The following is a 23,533-nucleotide window of genomic DNA, read 5'->3' on the forward strand; positions in this document are numbered from 1 at the left end:
TGCACTTTGTATCTTGATTGAAATCTTTCCTTCAAGAAGACAAGAACTGAGGTCTCATCATCTCACCAGTAACACTATTACTACAAGCTTAAATGTGGCCGCATCCTTTCATTCCTTCTGCTCTCCACTGACTTGTGAGCAAGTTGCTCAAGGGGCCAAGAGACAGGACATACTTGGTTTGCTTCCAAATGAATTATCAAAACTTGTGTGCCTTTTAGCCAGAAAGTTCTAGAGATCTTAACCCAAAGTGCTCCTGGCCACACGTTGCTTTGTTTGGCAGCCACTGTTTGTCTAGACCAGATGAAGCACAGATTTGTCTCAAGGGGCAGAGGTTCACAGCACTGACAGTCTTCCTTGGCACATTTAGTGCTGATTGTACTTATCAAAGTATTTTTAATCCATTATCTCACTTGTTCCTTCCAATACTTTGCAGTATTTTTATCTGAAGAATCTCAAGCTAACTCTCCCAAATATTTGTCAATTCTTGGTGACTCAGGATTAATGATTCAAGATTAGTTCAGCCTTTTTCTGTCTTCCTTCTGTCTTTCAGGACATCTCACCACACTTCCACCAGTGGGTAGGCAATAGTTTAAGAGAGAATGGGTCTTCAGTCAGAGGGGTGAAGTTGCAGCCCAGCACTACAACTCAGTGGGTGACCTTCCATTTAACCTCCCTGAACCTCTGTCTCTTCATCTGTAACATGAGGGTGTGGCCCAAGACTTTTATGAAATAGAGAACGGGGCAATACAATAGCAAGGGTCTATCATCACCTTTCTGTGTATTTCTTAGGAATACAGTAAATTCTTGCAGCACCTGGGCATTGCCTTACTATTCTATAGAGTGGGGCTTATCATGATTAAGAAATAAGGATCTACATTATTCTGCACTTTTAAACCCTTAAAACAAATCTGATTTCTGGTGCTTCCTTAACAAAAACACAAACCTAGGGCTGTTTGTGAATATGCTGGCTCCAGATAGATCTATATTTTGGACTTTGGTTGCCAGGAAAATTCCAGACTCCTAAGTCTGGGTGCTAGTCTGGGTTCTTATTCCTCTTATGTGACTAAGACTTAAGATATTGTAGGCTCAGAGATGCAAGAAACACTTTGACCATCACATTTTCCTACAGCTTTGATCTTTTTTCTCAAGTTTCACCAAAATTTAATTGAACTAAAAAAAAAACAAAACAAAAAAACAGAGAAAAAGAAGGTCGGGGGGGGGATGTCAATGGGGAAAAAAAGGGACATCTGTAATACTTTCAACAATAAAGATAAGTTTTAAAAACTCATTAAATCATAGAAACTTTAAAAAAAATAACTATCTATATCTTTAAACTGACTCAGAAACTGTGAAAGAGAAATCTGCCAGTAAAGGATCAGACTAAGAAAAAGATACACATAGGAGAAATATGTTTCAAATGTCTATATTATCTACTGTGGAAATACCTCTATGGTATTTTCAGACAATACTTGTCATAAAGTCATATGAAATGTGAGGGCTGTATGGTGTGTGTATATATGTGTGTTTTTCAATTTTTTGTAGTTAATATTTCATTTTAAAGGGACAATTTATGCTTAAACCATTCTTAAAATGGAAAAAAAAATAGACTTATCATAGTAATTCTTGTCCATTTAATAAACTATGATTATAGTCACAAATCATATAGATAACATTATCCCCAATATAATCCCACTGTGGTAAAAACAAACCATGATGGTCAAGTCAATTTTTTATTCCACTAAATTTTAGTCTCCTCCCAACACAGTAGTAGACTGGGGTACAGTAACCTGCCTTAATGTGTTTTTATCTTTATTTGAAACTTAACTGAATAATGATATAGTAAAATGAAATCCTGACTGATGTAACAAAAAATTAAAAGTGAGAGTTTACTCCACTTTATAATCCCATGTGCAACAGTACTGTTCATAAATGCACCACTAATACATAGGAATATAAATCAGCAATTAACCTCCTCCTCTGACCTCCTCATGGACTCTTCTCACCTCCTGTCCTTGGCCCCAACAACACTCTTCATCTGTTGGTTGCCAGTTTGCCCCTTCAAAATGCCAGCAGCTCCAAGAAAGCCTGGACCTTTAGGCTCCCACTGACAGCACATCAGAGGGGCAGAGGGGCTCAATAAGCATTTGCTGATTAAAAGACTGAACACACAGATTAGCTTCTGAGAAAAGAAATGGTATGAATGGTCTGACCCTTTCATGACATGTTCAACCAGCTGTACTTTCCCCTACCTGCTCTTAGTCTAGTTCAATGTCAAAGGCATGCCCACACAGATTCACATTTCATGGTTGGTTGTTTTCTGCATGATTCAAAGGTCAACACAATATAAAAAGATACACGCAAAGGAATCATTCCTATACCTACTCGAAATTACTCCACCTCCCTGTACCCACTATAGATAAAGCATTTTTTATCAGTTTCTTATTTACCCTTCAAGTGCTTCTTTATGCAAATATAAGCAAATTCACATACATATTTTCATATCCCCACCTTTCTTACACAAAGGGTAACATGCTCTATACACTATTCTCCACCTTGCTGCTTTCACTTGGCAATATACTGGGACATCATTACTTATAGGAACACAGATCTTTGTCACTCTCTGTTAACGAGCATTACACTGGACACACCATCCTTCAACTACTCGCTTATTGACATGGATACTTAGTGGCTTCCAACATTCTGGAGTTGCACACAAAGCTTCAGCGATAACCTTGTACGAATGTCCTTGCATTATACGTGCAGGTATATGTGTAGGAAAGATGCCCCAGAACAGGAATGCTGCACCTGTCATGGTTCACTCTGCCAAATTCTCCTTCTGCAAGGTTGTTAAAAAGTATTGTTAGGCGCTCTAAAGAAGTGGTGTTAGTTTAAATGTCTGAGTCTGGTGTAGGTCACTAGACTGTTTTCCATTCTTGTCAAGAAGAGTGCTAACCTAATTCTTCACTTTCACAAAACATGGGCTCTTTTAAAATTTAAGTCAGCACAATATCCCCAGTGGTGGTTCTAGTCCAGCTTCCCTAATCTACTTCCATCCATCAATGCTTGAGGCTAACAGATTTTCCCTCTAGTGACCTGTTACTGGAAAACAGGCCCTCAAACAAGCCCTGACAGCCTAGTCAATATGGGTGGAATTACATTTTTCTAAGAGTATTCAGGGATTTGCAATCAGTAGCAAATATTTTTTTTATCACAATACCCAAAATGGCATGGAAAGAAATATGTAAATATTTTAAAGCCTTATTCATTCCAATTCAGGGGATCCCCCTGCCACATACACACACACACACACGTTTATATTCTCAAAGCTTTTAGTAATTCATGACTTTTTTCACAGTGAGAATCTGAAATTACAAAGTGATGTCTATTTGCAGAATTAATAAAAAGGTTCTCTTCCCACCCCTTCTGGAGGATGCATGAAAAAAACATACTTTCACATGAGAAGCTTGGCTTTCAGAAAACTGACCCTCTGGCATAGATATTTATTATAGTCAAGGAGCACAAGAGTAATGATCTACCTCTTACCAGCAAAGATTTGCTAAATATAAGTCATACTAGACTAAATTCATTCCTTTGTTTGACATAGTTTTATACAACACCTTCAGTTTACTTTCAAAACCATTTGACATGGACCATATGATATTCTCCATGTGATAGTGAATGCAAACTTCAATTCTAGGACTAGTTACCCTAATCAATAACATACTCCCTCCACCAAAGGCATGCACAAAATGTTTCTAGCTGCTTTATTCATAATAGCCCCAAAATGGAAACAATCGAATGCCCATCGCATATAGAATGGGTATCTAAATTTCATGTAAAGAAATACTACAAAGCAATGAGAACAAATGAACAACTTATACATGCAACAGCATGAGAGAATCTCACAAAATGTGTGATTCCATTTAATGGAATTCAAACCAGGCAAAACTAATCTATGGTAATTAGTGAGGGCAGAATAGTAACTACCTTTGGTAGGGGGTGTTTTGATAGGAAAAAGTAGCCAGAAACCTTCTAGGGCACTGGAAATCTTGTACACTGGGCAATACCATGTCCTGAGAGGAAGGTAACTATAAAGGGGAAGAGTCATTCTCCACTCCTGGTCTCCGTTTCTCTGGGGCTGTGCCTCCCTGTGTCCTCTCCCCTACTCCTCCTCCCCAGGGCAGGAGAAGGGACTTATCCGGCTGGCCAGGAGAACCAGGAGGGGTGGGAGCTCAGCCCCTTCTCCCTCCCTTCTCTTGGGAGTCCTCTGGAAGCCCACCTACGGCTTCTTTCCCCTACATTGCCCACCACGAAAAGAGGCCCACAGTGGACCAGCACTGCCTAGCTCAGAGGTTCAGAATTAGGAAGCCCTTTATTGCCACATACCACAGTCCTCCAATTTAGTTTTTATTGGGAATAAAGTTAATATTTTGGTCTCCACCTGTCTGACCCCTCAGCCCTAATTCCCAACTGGTTGAGAGATCAGATGGGAAAGGGCCTCATTTTTCACACATATAACAGGCGGCAGCTTGGGAAGGTTAAGAAGCCAGGAAGAGACTCCATGGGCACTGCTCCATGCAGAGACCTTGCCAATCACCAGTGACCTCTGGGACTGGGAGCAACCGATCTCTGCCAGGCAGTCACTGAATGATTTTTTCATTCCTTTGTTCTGCAACAATGGAGGTTTTCTTAGACAGGTAACCTAAGAGATCCAGCATTTAGTCTCCTTGAATAAAAAACCAGAGTCTCAAATAACAACAATAACAACAAAAATCAAAAGGACTGTCAAAGTCCTTGTTTTTAACTCTAAGTTACATCATGAAATTTGTGGAGCATATAAAATGCAAGCCCAAAACCTGTTGGGCCTAAAACTCATTTGCTAGCTCTTTTTCTCTGGCAAGTGCACAGTTTATCTCACCAGAGCTAAGGCCAGGGCTGACCAACCTGCAAGACATGCCTGGCATGAGGCACCTCTAACTTGTCTGGATTGATTCCATGAACCAAATAAGCAATTTCCAAACTTCCATCTCATCTTGCTATAGAGTCATAGTTTATGTCTATAATCTTTGAATACTCTTTCTCCAAGAACAAGAGATAAATGAACAAAATCAGAGCAGCACTTGCTACAGGTTGCAAACATGAACTTTCATGCTTCCATGAGCCTCAGAGATCATTTGGTTAGTTCTGCCTCTTCGTTCCTTGTATGAAGTGACGACAGTAACATAAAGTGAATTCAGTCTATGACTGACCCCTCCTGAGAAACCTGAATATGAACTGGATATTACAAGAAATTAAAAATTATTATTATGTTAGTTGTGATAGAGCTATTTTGGTTATATAAGAAACCTTCCTTCCTTCGAGGGATGGAAGGAGTGGATATTCATACTATTATTAGGGGTGGAATGTTAATTTTTTTTAAATAAGACATAATTGACATATAACGTTATGTAAGTTTAAGATGTATAACAGGTAGACTTAATACCGTAATCTACTGCAATATAATTACTACCATAGCATTAGCTAACACCTCCATCATGACTCATAATTATCATTTCTTTTTTTGTGATAAGAACATTTAAGATCTACTCTCTTACCAACTTTCAAGTATATAATACAGTATTGCTAACTATAATCACCAGGCTATGCATTAGATCCCCAAAAGTTATTCATCCTCTCACTGGAAGTTTGTATTCTTTGACCAACATCTCTCCAATGTCCCCAGCCCCTGGGAACCACCATTCTACTCTCTGTTTCTACAAGATTGCAGTTTTTAGATTCCACATATAAGTGATACCATACATTATTTGTCTTTCTCTATCTTACTTAGCATAATGACCTCAAGGTCCACCTATGTTATCACAAATGGCAGGATTTCCTTCTTTCCCATAGTTGAATAAAATTCCACTGCACACATGCACCACATCTGTTTTATCGACTCACCTATTCATGGGTACTTAGGTTGCGTCCATATCTTGGCTATTATGAATAATGCTGCAATAAGATATCTTTAATTTACTTTAAAATACTTCAGCACCCTAGCTGGTTTGGTTCAGTGGTTAGAGTGTCGGACCATGGACTGAAGGGGCCCAGGCTCAATCCCCGGTCCCAGTCGGGGTGCATGCGGGAGGCAACCAATTGATGTGTTTCTCTCATATCAATGTTTCTTTCTCTCTCTCTCTCTCTCTCACACCCTTCCACTCTCTCTAAAAAGGAATGGAAAAAATATCCTCGAGTGAGGATGAAAATAAATAAATAAAATACTTTAGCAGTTTTTACAAATGGAGTGAAGTAAATAAGTGAATGAATGAACAGCAGGTCTGACCAAGGTACACACAGCTGGTTAGTGATGAGGGGGCAATTGGAGCCCACTCTCTTCTTCTTTGGAGGGGCTCTCTGCATGCTTCAAATGAGTGTGGCAAACTGGGCTTTGATGAAAAGAGTAAGTTGCTAGATTAGTCTTCTTCTCTAACCCAAATTACCAAGTAATGACCAAATATTCATTCAACAATGGCCTGAGTGGACATCTGTTCTAAGTTCCTAAGACCACATAAGTGTACTAAGAAAGGAGAATCTTCCATTACATAATAAAATGACCAAACAGAATTCTACAATAATAACTATGAACTGCTTTACCTTGTACTAGGGATTTTTCTAGTGTTTTATAAGAATGACCTTGATTAATCACCAACACATCCAGTGAGATTACTGTCTCCATCATATAGATGAAGTAACCAGGGCACTGACAGTTTAAGAAACTTGCCAAGACCACAGAGCGTATGGGAGAGAGTCAGCATTTTGATGACTGCCATTTGCTCTCCTTATGGCCATACTCCATTTCCACACAGTCACACCTAATGTTTTTCCCTGGGAGAAATGTTCCAGGGGTAAATGCTTCTCATTGCTCTCTTTAAAAACAGTGCAGAAAAATAAAAACAAAAGGTAAGGTGAAAGGGATTAAGTAGTACAAATTGGTAGTTATAAAACAGTCATGGGGATGGGAAGTACAACATAGGAAATATAGTCAATAACATTGTAATAACCACGTATGGTGTCAGATTGGGTACTAAACTTAGGGTGATCACTTCGTAAGGTACATAAATGTCTAATCACTATGGTGTACACTTGAAACTAATATAATACTGTAATCAAAAAATATTTTTAAAAAATATTAAAAGAAAAAAATAACATCTGCCCCATAGGCCAAAACAAAATGTCTGATGTCAGAAAAATCTTTCACTCATCGAAAATTCAAATCATTTAAGTGCTACTTAGCTCTTCTCCAGAAAACCTGGCAAGAAGTCCAAGCAGCTCTGCAAATTCTCCTCTAGAGGCTGCCCATTCAGCCTCTTGTGCTGATGTGATGAAAAGCTGCCAATCTCTCCTTCGAAGGACTCTAAAGGAAAGTCTTCACGTTTCTGCAGGGAAGTGTTTGTACACACACACACACATACACACACAAACACACACACACACACGAGAAATAAACAAGGATGTATCCAACCTTCCAATGCCTTAGTCAGTGCTGACAATGACGCTGCATGAATCTTTATAATTAAATTACTTATTTAAAGTTGTACCTTCAATGCTAAACCGAGACCCAAGACCAAAAAAATCAGATCCAAACAACTGATCCTAGAAGAGGTGAGGAGGTATCTATCTTACAATAAACTGGAGAAAGTGTCTGATGGAATGTTCTCTAGTCCTGTCCCGGAGTCCCTCTCCTCCATTGAGTCCAATTATCCCCAACAGGAATAAGTTAAGGATGTCTCATGTAGTCTTAGAAGAAGCCAAAGAATTCTCAAAGGAAGTCAAAGCCACACCAAGGTACAGCAAGTGTAGCATCTGAAGGCATGGAGGGAAGGGGAAACTAAAAATCAGATCCCCCTGGCCAGTGTTGCTCAGTGGTTAGAGCTTAACTCCGCACAACAAAGAGTCATGGGTTCTATTCCTGGTCAAGGGCATATACCTGGGTTGCAGGTTCAAACCCCAGGCCCGGATGGGGCACGTGCGAGAAGCAACCAATCGATGTGTCTCTCTCACATCTCTCTCTCTCTTCCCCACCCCCTCCTTCCCACCTCCTTCCACTCTCTCCAAAAATCAATGGGAAAAAATATCTTCAGGTGAGGATTAACAAAAAAAAAACAGATGAACTGGTACAACTAAGTGTAACTCCAAAGGGTTTGGTGATTACTGGCATGGAGGTTGCTGCAAAGGGCCTAGGTTACAAGAAGAGGTTTTGTATCATGGCTATTTCTGCTTGAAAAATCTGAGCTTTGTCAAATATTAGCAGGCTGAATGGTGAAGGTAATAATTAAAGCAAAGAGGAGATATTTTCCATTCTATCTGCAATAGAAATTAATAGTGGTATCTATAAGGAACAAGAGTCTCTCACACAGAACATCTTCCTTTTACTAGCTGGGAAATTCTCATTCCTCCTAAAAATGTATTATTGTTAAAATTAGTATTTGACATTCACCAAATGCCAACAACATGTCTAAATCTGCTATTGTGACTGTATCATTCGTTTACCCCTGAACTTTCAAAACATTGTTAACTTCGTCTCAGAAAACAAGGGTCAGGCATGAAGTTAAGAAAGGCAATTAAAAGTTACACTAGCACAGAAATAAATTAATAATACAATTTTCTGCAGTTGTCAAGGCATTTATTTTCTAACTTTTACATTAAGAAGAGTGAAAATGTTTTTTTCCTTTTTATTACTGCAGGCAGCGCAAATGCAGTATTTATAATGGCTTAAGGCGAGTCAGGAAAACACCAGGAGACAGACTCCTGTCTAAAAATGTGTTAACATTACTAGACAATGACACTTTGAATAAAGGAAAGCCTGTCTGCTCTGCAACCCAATCATGCCTTCCACTTTCTTACCCATATTTTGGTGCTAGGTTATGTCATAGACAGTAACGGCAAAGCTAGCATGGAAGCCAGCCAAGTAACAAAAGCCTAGCACCCATCCTTCCCGCCGAAGAAGCCAAAGCGAAACAGGCAGGACCAAAGCTAAGTCTAAACTCTAGCCACGCAGTGTTTCAACAGGTTCCAAGGTGGTTTGATTCAGAGCTCTAACATTAACTCGGTTAGCATGTTCTCCTCCTGCGAGTCTCAGAGACCAGAGAAGTGGAGGCTTCCATGGCCATCCTCATGCCTGACCATCTGAGCACAACACGTGGTTCCAGTTTCCAGGAAGGCAGTTCCAACACTGCACTGTAACTGCTCATTTCTATGCTTGTCTGTCCCCTCTCCTGCCACTGCAGGGCCCTCGAAATGCAAGCAACTTCATTTATCCACCTGTATATTTGACCAAAGTGACCCACAATTGGCATCCATCATCTCTCGTCCATAAACACTGAATAAATGCCATAAACAGACAATTCCTGAGAACACTTTCTGCTCACAAATATCCTTCCTACTCAAGCCAAAATTTCATTATTAAAGGTTAATTTCTTTAAATCCGTCTTGCAGAGCCCTTAACAAAACAGATCTCTCTGAGAGCGGTATCGCTGTTTTCTCAACTGCCGTGAGCTAATATATAAAGAGAGTAAAAGGAAATGGCTCAAAACCTAAGGGAAATATTAGAAAGGAAAGAAATAGTCAGGAAGAAGTGGAACAAGTAAAGGAAATGAGAAGAAAAGATAAGATGGGAAGGAGGCAAAGAAACACCTCCCTTCTTCCAAGTTCTGCCTGAACTCTGCCATTGCTGCTTCCTCTCCTGGAGGATTTTGGACATTTCCAGGAGTATTCACTTCTCACGTGCTCCTCCTTACAAATGAAATGGAGGAAGTCAGTTTTCACTTTCCCCAAAATGCTCAGCAATGGTTGAAAGTTCCTTTAATATATTTTCCTTGTTAGAAAACAAAACAAAAAAAGAAAAAAATGCTCCACGTGCCACCTTCCACCATCTAAAAGAGTAATATCATTAGATTTTAGACTCATACAAACTCCGACTGGAGGTAAACGTTCAAGGTTTGGGGAGAAACTAAAAATGCTAAATGTGAATGGAAGAGCTTTGCAGATATATCTGGAATGAAATGTTAGTAGAATGACATTCCATTTTTGTATAATGTTCAAGAAAAATTAGAGTTTTAAGAAAAGCAAATCACTAGTAAAGACTACTTTAATAACTCTTTGAACCTATGGTTTAAATTTTATTGAGTTTGGTGCATTCTAATTCATTAAAAAGACCTGAAGAATTATTACTGCTGCATTTTTATGCCATAAAAAAGATTTTCTTTCATAACTTTTAAAATAAATTGCAAATTTCCATTGTTTCACCTTTTTGTGCAAGAAAACTCATTTTATACAATTTCCAATCCATTCTATGTTCTGGAAATTTTACTGTAACTGACTATTATTAAGTGCTTCTTGGGTTATTTGCGGGATTTGGTTCCCATCTTTGAGCAGAATACATAAAGAAAAGTTAAGTTTAGACTGAGAGGAAAAAAAGGGCTTGGCTTTTGTCACACACAAAAAATTTTTTAATGTATCCAAAACGACTAAAATATAACAAGAATCGCAGAAGAATAAAAATGAGCAGCAGAACTACTGTTGCATAATTACTACATAATTTAAAAGTGACCTGTATAAGGAGTTGGGAGGAATGAACCCCAGGCCAGTGGAACCTGGTCTCTCTTCCACCAGGTTTAAAGAGAAGTTTCTACTAGATAGGAAGAGAAGGCAGGCCACCAAATTCTTTTTCCTTCTGTTGAGAGAAACAAAAACGTCCTCAGCCTGTCTGGTATCAAAGACACAGCAGAAGAAACTAAGTAAGTCCTCTCCCCTCTCAGGACTCTGGGACCCTCAGGTTCAAGTACAAACGGCTCAGGAGTACAGGTGTGCAGCCTGTTCGTGCAACAGATGTTCACCATAAGGATAGTAACGGAAGGGGAGGGATGACAACTAAGAGAAAAATCCACAGCTGTCATCACAACCAAGCCTTCAAATGCAAGCAAACAAAATGCACAACATTTCAACTTTATCAGTTTAGTCTCTACAGCTCACTAAATGGTAATAAAACTTACTGTAAATCTAAAAGGATGGGCATTCACAGAATACTTTTGAAAACACGTGGCTCTCTCTGCCTGGCCTCCAGTCAATAAATGGCCCCCTAGACGAGTGCTTTCAATAAATATCAAACCACAACAAAGAGCCATTCTGGTCTCTGAGACACATGCAGTCTTTTTACCCACAGAAAGCACCTGTCATAATAACTGCAAAAATGAGTTGTGGAAAAGAAAAATAATTTTAGCCTGTGGTATACAGAACAATAGTCCCCAGACAGCCAGGCATTGGGAGTTGGAACAACAGCTCGTGATAGACACAGACAAGAGTGGCTGATGACTGTCCTGCCCAGATGACAAGTCTCTCACACATGAGCAGGGCATGGCTCCATTTTAATAACTGGGAGAAAGATATGAGAAAGAATACTTCACCAGAAAGCTGAGATCTCAGGAAAATTCCAAGGAAAACTAAAAGCCAATGGTAGTATCATGTCTTTCTAAAAAATGAAAGTAATACAGTGCTGTTCAAGGGTGTGATTCACATTCAGTGTCCAAAGGCAAATTTACTTTTTAACTAAAGTAAAAACTTTTAACTATGTGATATAATGAGGCAAGGCAGGAAGGAAGGAGGTGGGCTTCCTCTATGCCCTGGAGAACAAATCCATTGCATCTCGCACAATGCCTCAAACTTCAGAAGCTATGAGGAGAATTTTCAATCTCAAGGCTAATAATCCCTAGCACAGCACCAAAAATGTAGACACGCCTGTACAAGAGGTCAGCAGTAGTAGGCAAATTTTATGACACAGTTTAATGCCCAAACCAGTGAAACAAATAAAAATCGGGTCACAGCAAACAGGAAGGTGACCACTCATAAAAGACAGGCCCAGGGATCTCGACTGATGAAATATTCTGTGCTTAGACGCTAAACCTGGCATTTAAGAAAGGAACTGAATTAACGTCCTGGGGAGGTATGCCTTTTCATCCTTCCAATTCAGAGAGGACAAGAGCCATATACATAATTTCATCAAGGCCATTTACCTAATGGGAATGAGAGTATCAGAAGTGGACAAAGGACCCCAAGAGCTGTTTAGAATTAGGATTCTTTTCCAAGGCAGGTCTATGATCAGTGGTCCCAGATGAAGAGGAGGAAGACAGATGCTCATGGTGAAGAGCCAATGACTTCAGCCCTAGAATCACTCTATGATAAACTCGGCACAGTGGGCTATAACGGAAAATTATCATAGCAGGCCTGACTCCTATCCTTCCAAAGACCTGCTGACAAGTTTCCCTTGGCTGGAACCTGAGAACCTGAATTCTAGGAGGTTCCCACTACCTAACTAAAAAGAATGGCTCAGTGTTTATGCAATCAATGTAGTTTCTGCCTAAATGGAACAAAAATCAAGATCAGAGAGAATTCGCTCTCTCTGCCTGACTGCTGTGTGGGGACATCAGCCTTCTCCTGCCCTCAGACTAGAATTACACCACCAGCTCTCCTGCGTCTCCAGCTTGCCAATTGCAGATCATGGGACATCTCAGCCTCCATAATGACATGAGCCAATTTCTTATAATAAATCGCTATCTATCTATCCATCCATCCATCCATCTGCCATTGGTTCTGTTTCTTAGACTACAGGTTTGAGAATATCACAAGAAATTTTTAAACTTTTCCATTATGGATGGAGGTTTCATCATTTAGGTCATTAAATGTTTGGAATCTTCAAGCAATCACCTGTTAGATGCTATTATACCTAAAGCAACTAGTTAATTCTGGGCCAGTAAGGAAGGCTCACTACTAATGAGAAGAACAGCCTGGGATATATAAGTCAGTACCCTGGTCTACATCACAGTTTTGACTGGATCCAGTCCTGCCCCTGACCCCTGACCATTACAACAGTGGCCATCTACTGGGTGCCCTTGATCTGGGCTCAGTGCCAGACCCTTCACATATATTATCGCAAAAGGACTCTCTCATTTTGCATATGAGATTCAGAAAGGTAGAACAATTTGTCAGAAGTCACAAGTAAAGACGTGTGTCTGATTCCAGATCCCATACATTCTAGACCTTTACACAGTCAACTTTACTCCACCAGACCTTTTTTTTTTTTTTTTTTTTAGTGCTTGGAGGAGAAAAATTTTAGGACTGATTATGCAAGGTAAGAAAGCAGTAGAAGGGTAAGAGACTGATTTCACTATTGGCACATACAAAAATATACAGTATTACCCTAGGCCTTTGGAAATACCAAGAGCGCCACGAAAAGAATGGTCCCAGCCCAGGTCAGACCCCAAAGACTTAGGAAAAGTCAGTGAAATTCATGGCACTGGCTGCCCCTATAGTAAACAACTGTAAATTCTCATTTGTTCTGCTCAAGCTGAGGGGAGGAAAAACTGTACCATGCATAGGGAGGCTTCCACACGGCGAAAGGTCCTGCTTTCCTCCTGGAATTTTTTTAATCCTCACCCAAGGATATGCTTGCTGATTTTGAAGACAGAGAGAGAGAGAGAGAAACATCGATATGAGAGAGAACATTGACTGGTTACCCTCCATAGGTGCCCCAACAGGGGATCAAACCCAAAACCTAAGTATGTACCCTAACTGGAAAATTGAACCCACAACCTTTCGGTGTACTGGACGATGCTCCAACCAACTGAGCCACACCAGCCAGAGCCCCTCTGGAATTTTGGTTCATGCCAGGCAGAGATTGCCTACATGATCAGCCCCAGCAAATCCCTGGCCACTGTGTCTAAGGAGTTTTTCTAGAGGACACCATTTTACACGTCTCTACTTGTTGCTGAAGGAATTAAGTGACTCGACCAAAAGAAGACTCTTGGAAGCCTGTGCCTGGTCTCCCCTGGACTTTGTCCCATGTACCTTTTCCCTCTGCTGATTTTGCTGTGTCCTCTCACTGTAATAAATCTTAGCCATGAGTATGACTACATGCTGAGTCCTATGAGTCTTCCGAGCAGATAATCAAGCTTGGGGTGGTCTTGGGGATCTTTCACACAGAGGGAGGCTTCCTACTTATTTTGTGACTGACCATTTGAGCTGTGATAGCATAGATCTTCATGAGCCAACCCTTCACCTTGCACATTTCTCATCCCACTAGACTAAGTCAGTGATGACACGACACTTCAGACTCAGAAGGAACACTCACGCTTCAGAAGAGGCATTTATAGAGCCAACTACACTTGCACAGGAGGAAGCATGGGACCCTGAAATCCTTGTCTAATGGGACAGTCCAGTCCTTTCCCATTTATGCTGAGGTCCCAAACACAACCATTCACGAGGTGAGGCTTGACCAACTCTTAGCAACCTGAAGATACAGAGCTGAGAGACGTCAAGGAGCAGAACTGCAAGAATGAAAATGTTCTGTAAGTTCATCACTCTGTGTATTAGCCTGGGCTCTCCAGAGACACAGAACCAAGAGGAGCCATGTAAAGACACATGTAAGAGGAGCTTTATCATAGGAATTGGCTCACATGCTATGGAGGCCAGGAAGTCGCACAATCTGCTGTCTACAAGCTGGGAACCAGGAAAGCCCGCAGTGTGGTTCAGTCTGAGTGCAGAGGCCTGAGAACCTGGGGAGTTGATGTGTTTAAGTCCAAGAATCTGAAGGCCCAAGATCCAGGATCTCCAACTTCTGAAGGAAGGAGAATATGGATGTCCCATCTCAAGAAGAGAGAGTGAACTCACCCTCCTCAGTCTTTTGTTCTGTTCAGGCCTCAGCAGAGTGGATGAGGGGAGGGCAATCTGCTCCAGCCTATTAATCAAGTCGAATCTAACCTCTTCCAGAAACACCCTCACAGAAGCACCCAGAAATAATATTGTTTTGTTTTTTAATCCTCAGCCAAGGATACGTTTTTTATTGATTTTTAGAAAGAGAGGAAAAGGGAGAGAGAGAGAAACATTGATGAGAAATTTTGATCAGCTTATGCGCCATCCAGGAATCAAACCCACAACCTAGGTATATACCCTGACAGGGAATAGAACCTGCCGCCTTTTGGTGTACAGGACAATGATCCATCCAACTGAATTACCTGGCCAGGGCCAGAAATAATGTCTTTCCAGTGATCTGGGTATCCTGTAGCCCAGCCACATTGACACATAAAATTAACCATCTGAATCCATGACCTTATGTTTCTTTCTTTTCTGGGATATTTTGTCTTCATTTCATTCAACAAATACACACCAAGTGCCATCTTTCTGAACAACCACACGTGAGATATTTGGGGGAGATACCAACAGTATGGTCCCAGTCCCCTTCAAATCAAGTGAATCCTAGAGCATCCCATACACTGAAACTGTCAGGTTCTGCTTTCCTCGGCCCTGTTTCATCCGTCTTTTGTTGACTAAATCACTGAGCAAAATTGCAGGAGAGTAAAAGAAAGCCTAGACTATTTTGTTTGAAAAACCAAATCGGAAAAAAAAATCGAACCCTTCGATCTAAGGAAGGAAAAAAAAACACCAAGCACCTTGAGCAGGAAATGAGGGCAGAAGGAAAAATATCAATCACCGGTAATTAAACCCTGTGGTCTGCACAGGGCACTGAGTAGTGATAAGAACGATCCGCAAACCTCCAGGAAAGTGTGAGGCACAAAAGTAGCTGAGCTGACGAAAAGTGTTCAGCTGGAGAGTGGGGATCTCTGTGCCCCCTAGTCTCTAAGAGCAGAGCAGCATTAAAAGAGTAATTCTGAAGCTGCTTGAGATGAAATCTTACCTAGTACCTGGTGTGTGGTCTGTCAGGTTTTCTCTGGCCATACAATGAAGCCCTGGTCCCACTTGCCCCAGGCCCAGAGTATACTTGGGCAGTCTTGGTTCTTTTTAGTTACCTAGGGAGATAGTTCAGGTATTATGACATCACTAGAGTGCATTTGCACTTACTTTAATTCTGTGGACCTTGTATAAGACCCTAAGGGTCTTCCCTCGCTGTGAAGTTCCTGTCACTAACATGTCTCCATCTGGAGAGCAGCTGGCTGCGATCTGGGCTTCAAGGCGTGCCAAGCATGGCCCCAACAACAGCAGCACACAGGAGACATGGAGCTGGACAATGGGGAGCCTTCAGGGAGTGAGCAACCCTGACACCTCTGCAGCAGAGGCAGTACTGGAAGCCTGACATATTCATTCATTCATTCATTTCCATTTTGGAGGAAAAGTAAAAGGCTTCAAACCTAGTCCCAGCCCCAAGTTCGACATGCCAGAGATGTACAAACACAGACAGCAGATGAATGAGCCATGGAATCACCCACAGAACTGCCTGCAAATGAAGGAGGGGTGATGGAAGAGAACTTCCGATCACAGCCTCACGAAACTGTGAAAATTCTCTGGGGCTGTCTCCCTACCACCATGGGCAAGTTCTAGTCCATCTCTGGGAGCCAAACAGCCCTGCTCACTTTCTCTGACCATGACATCACCAAAGATGAAGAATTGCTTCCAATCTCTGGGAGAGGCATTTCCCACTGTTTCCAAAAGCCTGCAGAATCTAGAAACCACCATACCTCAGATTTACCCCAAATTCTCCTTCCCAATGACTAATGCCAGACCCTATGAGTTGCCACAGCTAGCTCTGCTCAAGAAGGTTCAGCCAAGCCTCCTTGGTTGCCTTTTCCCAGGTGTGACCTGACTCCCCAGACCCTGACGTGTGGCTGAAAGTCATGGTTGACGTCAGAAAAAAAGTAAGAAACAAAGAGGTTGCAGAGAACATCTTCAAATCCTCAATGGAAATTAGGACATTGTAAACCTAAAATGTGATATAGAAAAGGTGGGTAATAGCCATCACTTCTAGCTTTCCTAGGCAATCCCTTCAGGGAAACAGGAAAGAAGAAAAATCAGACATGATCACATGGGCAAGATGAGAGGCCTATAAAGCATGGTCATGCCTCCCTAACCCTGCCCTGGAGTCAGAACATAGTCATTCCACCATCCCCTTGAGCCAGGCTGGCTCTGAAGAGTCACACTGGTTTACTTAAGGATTAGTGAATCTTTTTTTTTTTTTTTTAATTTATTGATTTTAGAGAGAGAGAGAGAGGAGAGGAGAGAGAGACTTGTTGTTCCACATATTTATGCATTCATTGGTTGATTCTTGTATGTGCCCTGCCCAGGGATCAAACTCACAACCTTAGCATATTGGGATGAGGCCCTAACCCACTGAGCTACCTGGCCAAGGCCAAGGGTTATTGAATCTTTTGAGCAAAGCATTCCTTGGGGAAGTAGGGGTTATTTGTCACCTCTTGGCATGAGACTATGTGTATGTGATTAACCAATTCCCTTAGGGTTTCATATACCTCTCCATCTTTTGGTCCCCATTTCTATCTCCTCTCACCTCAGTGACTGAGAGGTCACAGACCCAGATTCTTCCAAACACAACCACAAGCCCTGGCTCCCTGTCGCCACTGACCTGCTTCACCTTCGGGAAGAAATGAGCTAAAAGCTGGTCTCAACTTCCACTTGTGCCCTCAATAAACAGGGAAAGACAGCACTAGGCTCCAAGCAGCATACATAGAGGTGAGACACGTGTTTGATTGACCTTCCCACAAAACTGCCTATAACATTTTTGGTTTATTGTTTTAATTTGTTTTCCTTTCTCTGCTACAATAACAAGGGAATAAAAACAAAGTGGAGGAAGCACAAATTTAAAAAAATAAGAAAATGAGACAAATCTCCTGATTTGTTATTCAAACCCAATGAAAGCATTTTTAAAATATTAATCACATTTAGGCAGAAAAGCTCCAAAACTGAAAAGCTCTGGAGAGAAATAGAGCGATCCAACATGCAAGACACATGGATTCTGGCTCCAGCTCGGCCCCTGAAGAAGCACGTGGTCCTCATAGTCTGGGCAGCTCTTGGGCCTCAGTTTATTTATTTACAAAATTAACAACCTACTTCCTTATTCTCAGATGACAACATGTGGCCACAAGGAGACAAGCAGAAAGTCGTGTAATTAATTCAAAAGACTTGGGGTAAAGGCGAATTTGATTTAGAGTAAGCTCTAGGTATTCACAAGCACATTGATCCCTTTTACTTTCATCAGTAGCAAAACTCGGGCTGACAAGGTGCTGCCAAGCTGTGGCACTGACATGGGCCCACCTATGAACAGAGGGGTACGTGCCCCCAGACACTCTGTTCTCAGAGAGCCCATGGCTTCCATCCGGTACATATTTATCACATACCTTTGCTGAGCAATCCCTCTTTTCATGGCAAGAACGAAAGTTAACATCAACTTAACCCCCTCCAAATGCTCACAAATATTCAAGGAGTGGGAGATGAAGTGACAGTGACTTCTGTCCAGGAGAGAATGGCAAGAGAGAGCAGGGGTGTGTGTGTGTCTTCATCATTATGTGTGGCTACTTATATGAGGCAAGGAAGTCAGAAGGCTGGAAAAAATGGGAGGAGAAAGCAAGCAGGACAGAATGTGGGAGAAAATACAAAGGAGTGGGTGGCTCACGGCCACCTAAGTGACCCCCACACTGGGGAGGTGAAGTGTCGTTCTAAGAGCTGTGTTCCCTTGGCCCATGTGGCCCACTGGATACTAGACCGGGATGTGAAATGAAATGAGGGCACACAGCCATGCGTGCACAGTCGGGGACGCAGCTGCAGGTGCAGCTTCCTCTGCTTGTCTTCTAGATGCACCTGTGGTCTCCGTCACACCCTCCTCAGACCTGAACCTGCTGTCAAATGTTTGCCAACCCCTGGGCTAAGTGCCCGCTACACGAGATGGACACGTAGAGTGACAGGTGACATGGGAGAGACGATGTGCCAGGAAAGGGCCATTCTGACATTTGGTCGTCAGGAAAGGATGCTCTGAGGTGACATTTAAACTGTGGGCTGAAGTATGAGGAGAAGCCAGTTAGGCAAAGGGAGCAGGACCCGGGGAGAAGGAAGAGTCAGAAAAGAGGGAAGAGCAGACCCAAGGTCCAGAGACGGGGCCGGGCTCGGGTGCTGGGAGAGCCAGCGTGGCTGCAGGGCCTGCGAGGGTGAGCGCGAGGGCGGAGGAGCGGGCAGAGGCCGCGCCCCACCTGGCCTCTCCGCCGGCGTAAGGAGATCGGGTTATAATCCGCACGTGGTGGGACGATTTGAAGCTTCGGAACAGGGCATGCCTTGGTCTGGCCACTGTTTCCCAGGACAGCATTGGCTCCTGTGAGAGGTTAAACTGGGGAGGGACAAAATGAAAGGAGGAAACATTGGAGAGCTGCTGTACCTGCCCGGGAGAGGGACGCGGGGGCTCAGGCTCGGGCGGTGGTAGCAGAGATACAGAGAAACGCACACCTTTGAGAAACGAGATGAGGCAGAGTTTTGAAAGTGGGATAAGAAAAGAAACTTTGGTGAAAAAGAATTGGCGGTAGGGGTTTTAACAAGAATTTACTTGCAGCTGCCTAAAAATTCTGTTTAATTCACAAATCGATAGCCTAGGTGAGTGGGCTCAAGGAGCCAGCAAGGATGTGGAGCAGGCCAGACACAATCCAGTGCTTTTCTGTCAAGAAACAGTAAGTTTGGTAAAGCTAGAAAAGCATGCCTGGCCCTATGACATTTTCGGGAATAAAATGCATGAAACGAAATAAAGGGAAACATAATTTCTGCCTCCAAGACGGCCAGGAGAAAAAGAGACTGGGGAATGGTTACGCCCTGCCTCCCAGATGCATCTTCCACCCTCCTGTGTCTGCTCTCTGTCCCTGAAGCCAACCCCTGCTGATGGCATCACCCAGGCTCCCTGGCCCTCTGGCTTTAGGCCGGCCAATAGGGGGCACCATCAAAAGAAGAGAGGGAAAGAGGAGAGAGACCTGTTCCCTCCATGCTTTAGTCCAGGGTTCCAGCAATGGCTGTATCCCACCACCACCATTCGCTCTGGCACCCATTCTGCAGGGACCATGGGGCTCCTCCTGTTGTCCCTTGGCCTAGGAGAGGCACTAGTCCTTGGACTTCCCAACAGCTATCACTGATTGCCTTCACCCTACCCATACGTCTGTTATGAACCCCTCTGTTAAAGTCTCTTTACTAGAATTGTCTGAAGTGAGTTCCCTTTCCTGCTGGGACAGCATCTGAAACACAACAGATGCCATGAAACACCCAGTTGTCTTGAAAACCCTCTATAGCAAAAACACAGCAGCCCGACAGGCATGAGAACATGCCTTCCTGGTGTCAGAGGGCTGACTCCACATCCGGTCCAACTATTCCAAAGCTCAAAGACGTCTCATTAAAGAGGAATCATTGCAGTGCTCCAAATAATAGCTTATCATGAGTGGTGTGCTAAAGAGGAAATTGTAAAATAATGCCAGGATCAGCTAAAGAGGTGAGGTGACACGTACCTGGCATGGCCTATTCTCCAGCACAATCAGTGAGCCTGAATTATTTAATAGCAGGATGAGAATTTTCAGTCTCTATTCCCAGTTCTTCAACCAACACATTCAAAAATGTTCCTGGTGCAGGATTTTAAAGTCTTCCTATCATCATATATGAACTGAAATGACTGACACATTTGCCTATTTGGGAGTAATTCTACTTTTAACTTGCTCATTTATTCACTTGTTTAATAATATGGGTCGATATTTGCTGATATTGGCAGGTACTGGGCAAACTTTAGAGTTCAGTGACCAAGATACAGTCCTGTGCCCTCCAGGAGATGAGAATCTAGTTTTGAGAAGTGAGATAAACACGTACAATTAAACCCAAGGCAACCAGTGGTGCTCAGAGCTCAGCAAAGGTGCTGGGGAGCTTCTGGGGTGGGTGGGGGCATCTTGTCTAGTGCAGAGCAGAGCACAGTGAAGGTGCCCTAGATGGAATGAAATCTAAGTGGAGGCCAAGGGAACAGGCAGGAGCTAGCCCAAGAGAGGACACAGTGGACAGGTGTGAGGCAGAAGGACCCACATGTGTAAAGGCTGGAGGTGGCAGAGAAAACGCAGCACAGTCCCCAGAGAAGCAGAATGAGACGGATGGTGGGGAGGAGGAGCTGCGGTGTGGGTGGCACCTCGCGAAAGGCCTGATAGGTGAGGAAACCATATAGTTTATCATCCAAACCTGGACATGTTCAGAGTGACATTTTGCACTAGGAAGAAGACATAAGCCAGGACTGTCCCAGACATGCCAGACATGTGGTCACTCCGCTTATCCGACACATGGGCCAGTTTACACATTACGGCCAATGAGAAATCCCTGCTGGGGTTTGAGCACAGGACTAACACACTCAGATCTGTGCTTCCAGACAATCACTTCGCCCCTTGGACAATAAAGCTGGAGAGGGGCCAAAACTGAAGAAGGGGAGAGTAGAAAAGATGTTTTTAGAGAAATTCAAGGAAGAGATGGCACGGGCTCATTGCATTGGGGTGGGGAGTGGGGTCACTGTTCACACACAAACTTGAGAGATTGAAATTAAAATTTCAGATGTGGAAGAGTTGACTAGAAATGGAAGGAGGGCATGGAGGAGAGATTAGAGATTAAGGAAGGAGACCAAATCTTAAAAGGATGTCTGGATGGGCAAGTAGAGGAGGCTGTGGGCCACTGGGAGATTGAGGACTCAGATGGGGGCAGGGATGGTGAGGGAGAGTTCGCTGGCTGGGCCTGATTATTTAGGGGCATCCAGGGATGTGCTGGACATAGGAGCTTGGGAAGGAGGCGTGGGCTGAAAATGGGGACTCAGGACTTCTCAACTCACATTAGATAAGGAAAGAACCCCTGGAAGGAGCGGCCGTGACCTTGAGGAGAGACGTCTCCGTGGAGGGATGAGGTGCAGAGGCTGCAGAGAGTGGAGAAGTGACTGGCCTTGGTGGGTGCACTCTGACAGGGGCTAGGGGACACTGAACAAGGCAGATACAGACTTTGAGCAGGAAGGTACAGGATGCATCTGAGTAGACACATATGTCATAAGCCTGGGCATGAGCAAATGGCCTCCCTAAATTCAAATACACACCATTTGGGGTCTTTTATTTCAATTCCACAGAAACCAAACCCTAAAATAACCAAATTAGCCAGGATAAAACATTCATGGCTGTCTGAACAAACCTGAAGGGACATGTTTCTCATATCCAAATCTGAGACATCCCAGCTATCATTTCAAGCTAGCTTCATCCTAATTGGATAAAGAAAGACTAAATTTCTGCCACTGACACTTCCAGAAAAACAGAGGTGCCCTGTACCTGCATATTTCTCTGCATTTCACTCAGTCGCCAGAGGTAAGAGAATTTGTCATGAGGTCTCTTGTTGACACAGTGAGTGGTCACTCCTAATACTAGATGACGTCCATGGACAGTACAAGAGGAAAACTCTCAAGAGCTAGAGGTACAGGGAAGGAGTACAGATGTCCCCCTCTTTTCTCCGTTACTCTGCACCTAAATCATCCTTGATTTCTAGATATAAGCGCAGGCTCCATTGACATAAGCAACCCCCTCAAAAAAATAATATTGTAAACATTTTTACCAGAACCACTACCCACATATTTCCTAAAGCAAGCTCTGACTGGTAAAATATAAGCCAGAACACTGTATTCTATTTCTATTTATCTGTAAGGGTTTTTGCTTAGGGGGCTTGGAAGCTCCCAGTTTCTCTCCCATGCTGGCTGGGTGTCCAATGGCACACAGGAGCTGGAATAACAGCTATTATTCTCATGGGGAATTGCGTCCCCTCATCATATCTGGCATGATGTGGTAATGCTCGTGGGCGCGGGGCCCCTCCAGGCAGAGCTGGCCGGTTATTTTTTATCATTGTGTAATTATCTCATTACCAGCACATGCTGAAAATCAAGAAAAACCAGAGAAAGACAAGACTCCATTCTCTCCTCCTAATATATGCAACTAAAACATCCTGACTAAAGATTCATCACCAACAGATTTATTTGCCTCTTGGTATCTGTTAGTGGGTGAACCAAGGAAAATTTTTATATGGTGTAATTACCAAATATCCATGAAAAATCATTCCTGACTGCCTGACCTCAGGGAATAAAATAAAACCAACAGGACATGGTTGGGAACCATCAAAAAGAACCCAGGCAAATTAGCGCGGCATAAACAATGGACAGAGAAACAGGCACGAGTCAAACTGAAACCGAAGGAAATGCTTTGGTTGTACTGATTACACTGCGTTACGGTGCTGGCCAGGAACACTGGGTTTTAAGCTCCCTGTGATCCTGAGGAAAAGTGCAGTGGACATGCTCCACCCACAAAGCTTTGACCTTCAGAATCAGTAGAACAAGCTTGGTGCTTTATTAGTTGGACTTTACTCCTTTCACGAAGCTCACAGAGCAAAGCCCAAACTGATTCAAGCTTGAAAGTTCTTCCTACGCTTGGATGTGAAAGTGGGAAGGAGACCAGGTGCAGTCACCTGGAGCCCCTATCTGCCCGGTCTTAGAAGTCCTTACCCAGAAAGCAGGCGGCTCGGCTTGGGTTCACAGGAAAGCATGACACCGTTCAGGGCCTCCTGCCTCCTAAGAGGTACGAGGCCGGAGATTCTATAATAAAGTGTGCAGGGCCCTGAGTGGACAGTTCAAACCAGTAAGAGGGACTTCTCTAGGCATGAGGGAAAGCAACGAGTTTATTTTTTCAGG

General features: G+C 42.9%; 1 protein-coding gene and 1 non-coding gene across 2 annotated transcripts in view; both read right to left on the reverse strand.

Annotated features, from left to right (window-relative positions):
* The window catches only part of CAMK1D (calcium/calmodulin dependent protein kinase ID), a 365,679-nt gene that overhangs the window by 290,621 nt on the left and 51,525 nt on the right, over positions 1-23,533 (reverse strand). The gene's annotated exons all lie outside the window — the stretch shown is intronic.
* LOC148094242 (U6atac minor spliceosomal RNA) lies at positions 2,850-2,978 on the reverse strand. Its single transcript, XR_015713649.1, has one exon. It is a non-coding gene; the product is annotated as a U6atac minor spliceosomal RNA (small nuclear RNA).

Source organism: Miniopterus natalensis, chromosome 1, assembly GCF_054644295.1.
Source record: "Miniopterus natalensis isolate mMinNat1 chromosome 1, mMinNat1.hap1, whole genome shotgun sequence".
In the NCBI taxonomy this organism is placed as follows: Eukaryota; Metazoa; Chordata; class Mammalia; order Chiroptera; family Miniopteridae; genus Miniopterus; species Miniopterus natalensis.